The sequence below is a fragment of the Anser brachyrhynchus genome (assembly GCF_964034855.1).
Source record: "Anser brachyrhynchus genome assembly, chromosome: Z".
Taxonomy (NCBI): Eukaryota; Metazoa; Chordata; class Aves; order Anseriformes; family Anatidae; genus Anser; species Anser brachyrhynchus.
The window spans coordinates 45,475,546-45,486,592 of NC_137697.1; positions in this window are offsets into that span (position 1 = coordinate 45,475,546).

The following is an 11,047-nucleotide window of genomic DNA, read 5'->3' on the forward strand; positions in this document are numbered from 1 at the left end:
CAGGTGTAGAGAGTGCTTTGTTTTTATTGTTTCTGTTCCTATAGTTCTATGTCCTCAGGTAGATGGGTAGTAACCAGTGCTGTACTTTATTTTTCTGAATCACATCAACAATATTGCAATTGGATTTTTTTTCCCCAACTGATTTTATTTGAAGGATTTTATACTAGCACTTTGGATTGTTAAAATACTTTTTTTGTGTGTGATGACTTCTACAAATTGGCATATTATTTAAACACTATGAAGTGATTGGAAGATGATCTTCTGTTTCTTGTTTGACGGAGAAGTTTTGATAGGAAAATTCTTCATGAATAAATTTGGAATATGTGAAAGAAAGAAGTGACACAAATCGCAATAATCTTCTTACTTGAAAGTATTCTATTAAGTAACACTCAGGGAACAAAAAAATTGCACTTTTTCCACTCAGAAGCAACAAATCACGCATCATATTGTGCACTGAAGTTCTGCTGGTGTGAATTTACTTTGCGTTTACACCAAGTTGAATTTAACCCTAATTGTATAAAGTAATTTTGTAAGGCAAATTCTGCATGCATAATGAATGAGATCATTAGACACATTTTAGGGAGCAAGAACTTGTCTTGCATAATTATTAACAATCCTTTAAAGCTGCAGAATTTTCAGCTTGACAGGTAGATTTAGCGGTGTATGTAAACCCTGGCCTCTCTTTGTAGCACTGAGACTAGGGCTTTTTTTTAAAAAAATGTAAAACACAGCCTACAGTGGTGACTGAACTGAATTTGGAATCTAAATACTAGACTTTATTCCTGGATGGCATTATCTATTTCCTCTTTGGTTTTTGCCCAAATCGTTTAAGAATTCTTTACTCTTAAAAGAGACATAACATTTATGTGGAGAGATATACATTTTTTTTTTTACAAAACTATGTCATTAACAAATTCTACTAGAATTAGCAATTGATACATAGCTTATTTGAATGTGTTTTTATGTGTTTGTTTGGTTTAGAAGTGTCTGTAGATGGTAATGCCACTATGTGCATTATTTTCCAAACTCTGCAGCAACTAATAATAAAAGGAACAGACAGCAAGAAGGATAATGATTTACATAATCTGGACAGATCAAGGTAATATGGGTATTCACCCACAGAACTTATTTAATGATCTGTTTTAGGGGAGAGAAAGTTTCGTACACCAAGACAAATCTGTTAACATGACTGAAGCTAGAATTGTCCAAATAATAGCATAAAGAAGCTATTTAGCAATATTTGCAACTTTCATAGGGGTAAAGGAATCAACCATCTACGTGATACTGTAACAACAGTTTTATTCAGACATAAAACTGCAGTTTCACAGCAAGAAACAATCAACTTGTGTCTAAAAAAGTCATGAACCTACAGGTCTGTAATCATTAGTCTGACGGTAAGGTCAGGAGTCGGTCATATGTTTGGTATCAGACACCTGCTTCTCTTCCAGAATAAAACAGGGAAAAATTCACAAAATTCTGAGGAAACGTGTATCAAACTGTGATTGCCTAATGTGTTTACTGCTTTGTTACCATCTTTTCAGAGTAACTCTGGACAGAAGACTGAAAACGCACATAAGCAGAGTGTTTCAGGTTAAAAGGAAACCTGCTGGCCATAGGCAGAGAAATATGGGAAGCCTAGCTGGGTCACAACACTGCCACACTAGGACTACCAAGATTTTAATGCCTACACATTTTCTGTATGTAAGATTTCTTCAAAATTCAGTTGCTACTTCTGCTTCTTTGGGAGATATCCCAAAAAGTTGCCCCATGAAAGAAATGTGAAGTCAGAGGTATTCTTATTTTATAAAACAAAAAAATGGGATGATACAGAATTCCCAAAGTAACAAGGAAAATGATAATTCAAATCAAGCTGCAAATCATCTGCACACAGATTAACATAATGACTTCAACCAGCTGGTCTGTGTTAGTTCAAGTTTCATTTCTGGTTTCAAGACAAGTCATTTAGGCAGAAGGCAGCAACCTGAAGCAACCAAAGAGAAAGTACAGTCTAGTTTAGCAATGTATTTACATTGCTACTCTAGGTTCTGTGCCACACAAGCAAGCACAGCAGAACTGACTGGTGAAGCGACTAGCAATGGTCTCCCAGACATTTTATTGAGGAAAAACAAATAAAAGACAATTAAAAGAATAACAAGAACGACGATGACACAGAAAAGACCCAGTCACACACCTACCCTTTCGCACTAAACTCATCAGAGGAAAAAAAAAAAGAAAAAAAAAAGCACATTTGATGTTCCTCTTTTTATTTATTTATTTTTTTTCCCTGAAACACAAAAGATAGGTGACGTTAATCTCTTATTCTCACTTCTGTTCTTAAGTAAAGACTTGTAGACAGAAGGCTTCTTCTGACAAGTACTGCATTTTCTGCTATTAGCTGAGGCCATTGTTGCCACACCAGTTTTGAAATTGTAATCAAAATTCAGACTTGGATCATTACAGCAGCTTTTCTACAACAGCAGCAATATTGTTATAGAGAAGAAAATGCTTAAGAGCCAAAATTAATAGCAAGACGTAGCTACAGCTAGCAAAGCTCCTGGCAGTTCAATGATGTCTTTGTTATGCTATCTTTAAAAAGAATTTCCAGTTAAGCAAAAATAGAAGTTAACTAATGAAAGGTTAGAAGATTTTTTTTTTTTTAATAGTGTCATTCAATTTCCTTCTAAGCAACATTATGCTTTCTTCTCATGCAGGTGGCCTTGTATTTACATTCCTTTTCCATGTGAGAAATGACAGGCAACAGTATCCAAATCAGTATTATGAGATGAAAGTGATAAAATTCAACTTAAGTCATCCAAAAAAAAAAACAACTCTAAAGCTCAGACATAATTGTGTTTTGTTTCTTCTTTTCACTTCCTGTTTGCTGATGATAGAAAACTCCATCTAAAGTATTTAGAGTTAAGCTCAGTCCACTACAATTCAGAATAAATGATGACTGCAATGCAAGACGAAAATGTTGTTTCCCTTCTACTTAACCCTTTCCCTGCAGGCCTAGTCTATCACAAATATAAACAAACAGACATACAAAATAAGACAAAATTAAAGAGAGATTAAGCAGTAGTGTTTGATAAAATAACAATGCTGCAAAGGTAAGACATGCAACAGCAGGCAGCCCTGTGACTCCTTGCTTGTACTGAGGAGACTAAAACAGAGGTGCAGTATAAATCACCTTAGGAAGAAGGAGGGAGTACATTGAATTGGTAAAAGAGATTGATATGTATGTATAAACATACAATTCATATAAATGAAGTTTGAGAAATACCACAGCCTTCTCCTCAACCGGAAGGAAGTCACACTGTGAGTAGGATTAATGATCCCTCAGGTTCTTTACTCCATTCTATATAGTTGTGTCAGACTGAGACTTCAAACTCATTTACATTTTATTTATTAAAAAGAGCTTGCACCATTTTCACAGTAGGAAGTCATGAAGGGCAATTTGATAACTTCGCACATAATGGGCATCAGAGCCAGTACACATAACTGGCGTTTGATGCCAAAGAGGTATCACAGAGCTCATCAGAAAAAGATATGAAGAGTCACAAGGAGGACCACTTATGCACTGAGAGCTAAAAGAGCTTTACTCTGTCAAATGAAGGTAAGATTGAAAATTAACTGCTAACAATTAAGCTTTTCATCTGACATCGTTTATGAGACCAAGCTCCATTGAAAACACAGCTGCTTAATTAAACAAGAATTTTCTTTGCAACTAGAAGGAGTTGAGGGAACTGACTGATATAGTTGCCAAGCCTTTCTCCATCCTATTTGAAAAGTCTGGGCAGTGAGGTGAAGTCCCAGTGACTGGAAAAAGAGAAACATCATTCGCATTTTAAAAAGGGTAGAAAGGAAGAACTGGGGAACTACAGACCAGTGAGCCTCACCTCTGTACCGGGCAAGATCAAGGAAAAGATCCCCCTGGAAGCAATGTCCAGGCCCATGCAGGACAACAAGGTGATCCGAGACTGCCAGCATGGCTTCACCAAGGGCAAATAGCCTGCTATGATGGAGTGACTGCATCAGTCAACAAGGAAAGACAAACTGATGACATCTACCTGGACTTCTGTAAGGTCTTCAACACGGTCCCACATGACATCCTGATGTCTGAATTGGAAAGATGCGGATTAGAAGGGTGGAGCATTCAGTGGATAAGGAATTGGCTTGAAGAATACACCCAGAGAGTGGTAGTCAATGGCTCTATGCCCAGGGGAAGCCTGGTGATGAGTGGTGTCCCTCGGGGGTCTGTCTTGGGCCCAGTGCTTCTTACTGTTGATAAATCAACACCACAGACAATGGGATCAATTGTACCCTCAGCACGTTTGCAGATGACACCAAGCTGAGTGGTGCAGTTGGTACCAAAAAAGGAAGGGATGCCATCCAAAGGGATCTGGACAGGCTGGGGAAGTGGGGCTGTATGAACCTCATGAGGTTCAATAAGGCCATGTGCAAGGTGCTGCACCTGGGCACAAGCAATTCCAGACAGGAGCACAGACTGGGAGAACTCATCGAGAGTAGCCCTGCAGAGAAGGACTTGGGGGTTCTGGTGGAAGAAAAACTTGACAGGAGCCAGCAGTGTGTGCTTGCAGCCCAGAAGGCCAACTGCATCCCGGGATGTATCAAGAGAGGTGTGACCAGCAGGTGGTGGGAGGGGATTGTCCCCTTCTGCTCTGCCCTCATGAGGCCCCACGTAGAGGGCTGTGTCCAGGTCTGGGACCCCCGGCACAGGAAGGTTGTGGGTCTGTTAGAATGGGCTCAGAGGAGGGCCACAAAGTTGATCAGAGGGCTGGAGCACCTCTCCTATGAAGAAAGGCTGAGAGACCTGGGGATGTGCAGACTAAAGAAGAGAAGTCTCGTGGGAGACCTCATTGCAGCTTTTCAGTCCTTAAAGGGCACATAAAAAAGATGGAGAATGACTTTTTGCTCAGGTAGACAATGACAGGACAAGAGGGAATGATTTTAAACTAAAAGAGGGAAGATTTAGATTAGATGTTAGGAGGAAATTCTTCACTGTAAGGGTGATGAGGCTGTGGAATAGGTTGCCCAGAGAAGCTGTGGATGACCCATCCCTGGAGGTGTTGGACAAGGCCCTGCCAACCAGCATGGCATTCCTGCTCATGGCAGGGGATTTGGAACGAGGTGATCTTTATCTTTAAGGTCCCCTCCAACCCAAGCCATTCTGTGACAAACGTCAGAATTAAGTACTACCTATTTACGGCCTAATGGTGATTTGGGGCATTCAAAGTAATTCTAAAGCTCTTAGACAAACCAATATACGCAACAGAGGCCCCCACTTTTATAAACACCTAGTAGGCCTGTAAAACCAAGTCTACATTATAGATATGTAGTATGCCAATTCATTATTGTTATTCTCTCTCTATGTATATATATTATTTCTTTCCCACACGTAGCAGTAGGGGAATTAGCTTTTTCAAAATCAAGGGCTACATCCCAACAGCTGCCAAGTCTGTTAGCTCTTGTGACTGCTTTTAGTTCTCATCAAATTTTTACTGACTGCCTCTTACACCTCACAGTGGCAATGCTACAGAGCTTTTTTCCCTGCCTTTGATGTCACAAAGTTATAGAACTGATTACAACTTTTCCCTCAACTGTATCCTAAGTGTACAAGATAGTTTCACAGCAGAATTTAAGTATACATAGTGTTGATACACTCTCTACCAAACCCCATTACAAAGAGCAAAACACACCACCTTCTGGGAAAAAAAGATACTGCAGTTGCACAGAAAACTGATGTAACTTTTTTTTTTCAGGCTTAAAGAGAAAGTCAAGACTTTATTGGCAATAATCTTTCCTGTTCATAAATGCAAAAGTGAAATTAGCTTGAAAACTCACATCCAAAATTTAATTGGTAACTAAATGAAAATAACCTACCATACAATCAGTCTAAGCTGGAATGTACCCTTATTGATACCACTAAACGTAAGTTTTCTTTCTCCAGAGTTAAACTTACAGGGAACAAGTTCTGTATTTATGCAAACCCATACAAGGAAACCGGAGAGAAGCAGCAAAGAACTCAGAACAGTAACTATACACTAAGCAAAACCAGAGGTAAGTAGTAGCTAACTTTTTGCTGTAATCCTGGGATGTATCTAGTTGAATATTACAAATTAAATGTCCCAATGTTTCCTTGATATTATCTGTCATAAAAAGGGAAAGCCTAAATAAGCATTGGAATCCCTTGTATACAGCCTGTTCCCTTTATAAAATCATCAGTTAGTACTAGCTGTTCTACTTCAGATAAGAGTTTTGTAAGTTTTTATTCCCATCAACAACTTACCTTTTTTGCCTGGAGAAAAGTACTCATAGTTGATTGTTGTAGCCTTTACTTCAAGAGAAAGTCATGTTTTCCATAAGAACCCCTTTTTCACTCCGGAAACACTCAAATTAGCATCAAAACAATACACTAGTTAAGACAGTTATATTTCTCTGTGAGATAACAACAGCATTAAAAATGCCTCTTTTACAAAGGTAGACAAATGAAACATTACCTTCTATTGAACAGAGTGCAGTCATATATGTTTACACAGCTATTAATTTTTCTTTTTGTATTTTACTGTGTGTTTGGACAAACATTTTGTTGGAGCATAGAACCATAGAACTATCAAGGACAAGGGGGAATGGTTTTAAACTAAACCTCGACAGGACAAGAGGGTATGGTTTTAAACTAAAAGAGGGGGGATTTAGATTAGAGGTTAGGAGGAAATTCTCCACTCAGAAGGTGGTGAGGCACTGGAACAGGTTGCCCGGAGAGGTTGCGGATGCCCCATCCCTGGAGGTGTTCAAGAGGAGGTTAGACGAGACCCTGGGCAACCTGATCTAGTGGGTGGCATCCCTGCCCATGGCAGTGGCGTTGGAACTAGATGGTCTTTGAAGTCTCTTCCAACCCAAGCCGCTCTATGATTCTATGATCTTGGTTGGAAAAGACTTTAGAGATCGTCAAGTCCAACCATCAGCCTGACCTAGTGAGTCTCATCACCAAACCACGTCCCTTAGTGCCACAACCACGTCTCTTAAATACCTCCAGGGATGGGGACTTCACCACTTCCGTGGGTAGACCATTCCAATGCTTGACCACCCTCACTCTCCATGAAGAGCTTTCTAATACCCAATCTAAAGCTCCCCTGGTGCAACTTGAGACCATTTCCTCATCCTATCACATAGAGCAGGGATAAAGAAATCAGGTAAGATACAAAACAACTTGTAGCATACAGCTACAGTTGATTACACTGGGGTTTAGTAATGAACTTGCTTACTATAAACAAATAAAGCCATCTAAAATTGTGCTGCTTTTGCTAAGACCAGTCTGAAACTCAAACATCTATAGAAATAGAAACAAATGACAGGAATGAACACCTTGCCTCAGGAATGCTCACTGTTGTGTTGGGTTCACCTAGCAAGGTTTTGGTAGCTGGGGAGTTGCAGGGGTGGCCTCTATGAGCAGAGCCAGCTCCAGACAGCTCCAAAAGGGACCTGCTGCTGGCCAAAGCCGAGCCAGGGAGCAATGCTGGGTGGGCCTCTGGGAAAGCAGATTTAAGAAAAAAAAAAAATTTAAAGATTTAAAAAAAAAAAAAAACTGCTGTGCAGCAGCAGCTGGGAGGGCAAGGAGTAAGAACCATCCCTGCAGCCCCCCAGGTGAGTGCAGCAGCAGTTCCCCTGCGGCCTGTGGAGAGGCCCCTGGTGGAGCAGGCTGTGCCCCTGCAGCCCATGGGTCCCACACGGAGCAGATCTCCACGCTGCAGCCCCCCCGTGGAGGAGCCCCCGGTGGAGCAGGTGGATGTGGCCTGGAGGAGGCTGCGGCCCATGGAGAGCCCCCGCAAGAGCAGGCCCTGGGCCGGAGCTGCAGCCCGTGGAGAGGAGCCCATGCAGGAGCAGGGGGTCTGGGGGGAGCTGCCGCCCACCCGTGGGGGACCCGTGCTGGAGCAGTTTGCTCCTGGGGGATGGATGGACCCCGTGGTACGGAGCCGTGTGGGAGCAGGTCTTGAAGAGCTACTGCCTGCGGGCAGCCCCCGCAGGCTCAGTTCGGGAAGGACGGCATCCCGTGGGAGGGACCCCACGGGGAGCAGGGGCAGAGAGGGACCGTGAGGGAGCGGCGGAGATGAAGCGTCAGGGACTGACCGCAGCCCCCATTCCCCATTCCCCTGTGCTGCTTGGGGGGAAGAGGTGGGAGAGGGTGGATGGAGGGAAGGTGTTTGCAGTTTGCTTTGAGTTTCTCAGTTCTCTAACTTGTTAGTAATAGGTAATATATTTCATTAATCTCCCTATACTGAGTCTGTTTTGCCCATGACCATAATAATTGAGTGATCTCCCTGTCCTTGTCTCAACCCTTGAGATCTTTTAATCAGATTTTCTCCCCCTTTCCCTTTGAGAAGGCGGAGTGAGAGAGCAGTTGTGGTGGAGCTCAGCTGCCCAGCTGGGTAAAACCACCACAATCATACAACACTAGTGCTGTAAAAATGAAACTACTTGTTTCTTAAAATCTTCTTTTTCTGGTTTTCACAGGAATTAATGCATTTTAGCAGATAGATTTCTAGCAAAGTTTTTCTAGTTGTATGCAGCAAATCCCTACCAGCTTTTATGTGCCAGGAAGATACAGTAAGTATGTCCTGTAAACTATAACTGATCAGTATCACATCTTGATATTTTGTATCTGTTATTAACTCTAGAAGAAACAATGTACATAAAAATATTCTTTAAGTAATGCTATAGAAGTAGTAATGAAGATGTCTATACAGCTAACTAGGACATTGCTTACTTTCTAAAGGTCATAAGCTAGCTAATGAGCCAGAGAATCATAGAATATCCCGAGTTGGAAGGGACCCATAAGGATCATCGAGTGCAACTTCTGGCACCACACGGGTCTAGCCAAAAATTCAGACCATGTGACTAAGCGTACAGTCCAAACGCTTCTTAAACTCTGACAGGCTTGGTGCTGTGACTGCGTCCCGGGGGAGCCTGTTCCAGTGCATGACAACCCTCTTGGTGAAGAACCTCTTCCTGATGTCCAGCCTGAACCTCCCCTGTCGCAGCTTGACACCATTCCCTTGGGTCTTATCACTGGTGATTAAGGAGAATAGACTGGTGCCGGCCCCTCCACTCCCCCTCATGAGGAACCTGTAGACTGCGATGAGGTCTCCCCTTGGCCTCCTCTTCTCCAGGCTGAACAGGCCAAAGGACCTCAGCCACTCCTCGTACATCTTCCCCTTTAGGCCCTTCACCATCTTAGTAGCCCTCCTCTGGACACTCTCCAACAGTTTTACATCTTTTTTGCACTGTGGTGCCCAGAACTGCATACAGTACTCGAGGTGAGGCCGCACCAGCGCAGAGTAGAGCAGGAAGCACAAAGAACACAAATACAGTTTAGACAACAGCTAATAAAGCTATCATAAATAAATATGTAACAAAATAATAGAGCTAATAAGCTAATTTATGCTACCTTTACCAAATCTGTCAGTCTGCCTTCTCTCACCTGGGCTGGTGTAGATTATGGCAGTAACTACAATAGTCCAGGTAGCGTATTTTAACACAGTTCCAAACTAACATGAAAACTCTTGTTCCTAAGTGGGGCGGATGGGAATTAGTATTGACATAAAATCATATTTGCATTTACTACACATGCAGTACACCTCTTTCAAGCTTGTTCTTGTTTTTTCAATACAGTAATTAAAGGTCCACCTAACTTCAGAGTGGGAAAGGTAGGGAGGAGGTGGGAGAACTTGTTCTGTCCAGTAAAGCAGAAACATTCTAAAGTTAACATGGTACTTTGCAGGACAGTGTAGGAAATTTTGCTGTGTCCCCCTCCCCTCCCGCCAAAAAAAAAAAGAGTATATATTTCAATAACAAGATCTCCATCTGGTGGTAGGAAGTTTCATTCTAAAAGTTAACAATACACAGCAGAAAGGTCATTTACATTTCCTAACATGCTTTATGCTAGGTAATGTACTAAGTACTTCTGGAAGTAAAACCTTCTTTCTAAAAACCAGCATTTCTCCCACTGCCATCTATCACAAGAGTGCTGATTTACCTGAATATTGTAAAGACTCATCTAAAAGCTCTTTATACAAAAGCCTCAAGTAGCAGCTCCTAGGTACATGCCCAGGTAAGAGTTACAGCACTGTTCAACATTCTGTGGTGATGAAAGACAGACTCTGTAAAAAGCTAGAGCCAAAAACATTTATAGTGGCTGGTTCCTAGCATCAAATAAGATGGCAACCAATGGCTACATGCAAAATAATCTCTCTTATCAGTGGTGAAGAGCAGTAACAAACCTATGTAACTGACCCAGTTAAGTCTTTTCTGTAATCTACTGCTGCTAGACTTTACTATTACTTTTGAAAATGACATCCGAGGATTAGAATAAAGTTTCCCACAACTTAAGTGTTTATAGGAGCAATGCCCAGAGATACCCAAGACTAACGAACAGAAAGCCATTATTTCTAGAAATCAAATTTAGATGTATTCAGAATATTACAGGATATGAAAAATGATACTGAAAATATATGAAAATGTTTATACTATGTAAGAACATTTACATGTGAATAGGAAATTAAATCAACTTTTACTTTGAGGCTTAATGAAGTTGTTTAAGCCACCTTTACTGTCAAAACAAGCAGTCTCACTCCATACTGCACTACAGTCTCCATCCATATAACCCTTGTCCACCTTCATGTACTTGTACTGCCACAAATTTGAAATGCCATTATGTAGTTCACCAGAATAGGAAATGGATCTAACATGAAAGACGTTAAAACAAATGTCTCAAGTCTGTCACAGAACTAACGATAGAAAAAAAACTCCAATGACAACGATTCTAGTCATGTTTTTAAAAATACTTCCAGATTAAGATGAAGATAACTGCATAAACAGTTATGCAGTCTGAATAAAGCTCTGAAGAATTCATTTTCCAAATGTCAAGTTATATTACCCATTATTTTAAAAGAAATCTTTACAAGTGCCACTATTCCATTCACATGGAAGTTTTTCCAGCTTCAAAGCTTATCAATTCTAAATATTCAGCAAT